General features: G+C 39.5%; 1 protein-coding gene across 1 annotated transcript in view; it reads right to left on the bottom strand.

The window, feature by feature from the left end:
• The window catches only part of Mypn (myopalladin), an 89,630-nt gene that overhangs the window by 86,896 nt on the left and 1,055 nt on the right, over positions 1-1,679 (bottom strand). The gene's annotated exons all lie outside the window — the stretch shown is intronic.

Raw genomic sequence — 1,679 nt, 5'->3', positions numbered from 1 at the left:
AAAAAAAAAAATGGACAGGGTCAGGGATTTAGTTCAGTGGTGTAGCATCTCCCTGGCAGGTGTGAGGTCCTGAGTTCAATTCCTGGTCCACCAAAAAATCCAACCTATTTAAATTGACATCTGTTTGCTAGATTGAGGGGGGGTCCCCCAGATAAGCTTGGGGCTGAAAAAGCTCATCCTGATTCGGGTGCTCTCTTAGGAGCTCTGTGGGGGTCCCCCAGTGCGGCCTGCACAGAGCTGGCCGAGGTGACTCCGGCTGTGCAAAAGCTCTGAGGACCCTCATGGTGGCAGGTAAGGAGTTACACCAACTTTTGTCACCACCAAAAATATGTCTGCGCAAAATATAGTCTTAAATTTGAAACAAACCATTCTGTATGTTTTTGAAGCAAATATATAGTGCTGTAGTCCTTTTAAAAGCACTTTGTCAATTAAAAGAAGCACTAGAGAAATTTATAAGAAAATTTTTGTGGTGCTTGATTATTTTTTACCTTCTAGGAAAGGGGAGAAGTCATAAAGAAAACCCTTTGATTTTTCTACCACTACAAGGCCTTTGTCAAACGTCAGTGTGAATGGAAGAAATTAGTTCTTCTGAGGTTAGTGTGACCATTTGTCTTCCATTACCAGGTTAGTGAACTGAGTCCAGTATTTCTGTTGTGGACAGAAATTAGCTGCTAAAAAATGGAGCTGCCATCTGTTCATACAGTAACATGAATTCATTAAAGCCTTTGAAAAATAGAACCTGCTTTTCTTGCCATCCCATTTCTTCAAAAGTAAATCTGCAGAAAATATCACCACAAATTCCAAAACCGGTGTGGATTAACCACTATGTGTCTTGTGCACATAATGTGCACCTCTGAGTCTGTCCCGCTGGGCCTTCATAAGCTCCCTGAGAAAGGGACACGGAATGGGGCCTGCATCATAAATTCCACTTGTGCGGAAGGCCGGGGTTCTCGCAGTCTGGTGAGTTCCAGTAGCATTAGCCATGCACTATAAGTAGGGACAGAGCCAACCTTCTAGAATTTGGACAGTGCCCATCTGCTTGTTTCATGGCCCATTATTATAAGATTTGTAATGCCTATAATTTAATCTCTCAGTATTTCTGCAAGTATAGCATCTGCATATTTCAGATTTCCTGAGACATTACATCTTAATTTTTGTTACAAAAATATTTATTATAGCTATAAGTACAGACATTCTTGATTTCTTAGATTTTATGTGAGCATGAGTTATCATTAGGGAGAGACTATAAGGTTACCCCAGTTTTTAATTTAGAACCTTTAGAATTCATATCATTATTACTAAAGTAAAAATAACTGACTCATCTTTATGTTTTGGGAAAGAGAACTAGATAGCTGATTTATATCTTTCAAATGGGTAGCGAACACTAGTATCTTTGATAACTATATAAAAATCTGTTAATAAAGTGATACATATTTCTAAACACTATCATTACAATGTTCATGCTTTGGAACTGGAAATACAGAATAATGTGTCTTCTTTTTTGCCCATACAGTTTTAAAAATATTATTTGAGATGTGCATCTAATTACTACTCGCAGTGCAATGCACCAGGGCAAACATTTGCTGCTGACTGTCAAGTGTCCTGATGCAGCTGGAGAGAGAAAGGGGGAGAGAGAGAGATGGGAGGGAAGAGAACAAGGGAAGGAGAGAGGGGAGAGA

The sequence above is a fragment of the Octodon degus genome, unplaced genomic scaffold (assembly GCF_000260255.1).
Source record: "Octodon degus isolate 3935 unplaced genomic scaffold, OctDeg1.0 scaffold00046, whole genome shotgun sequence".
Classification (NCBI taxonomy): domain Eukaryota; kingdom Metazoa; phylum Chordata; class Mammalia; order Rodentia; family Octodontidae; genus Octodon; species Octodon degus.
The sequence above is the reverse complement of the archived record's forward strand: the minus strand, read 5'-3'. Positions and strand labels throughout refer to the sequence as shown.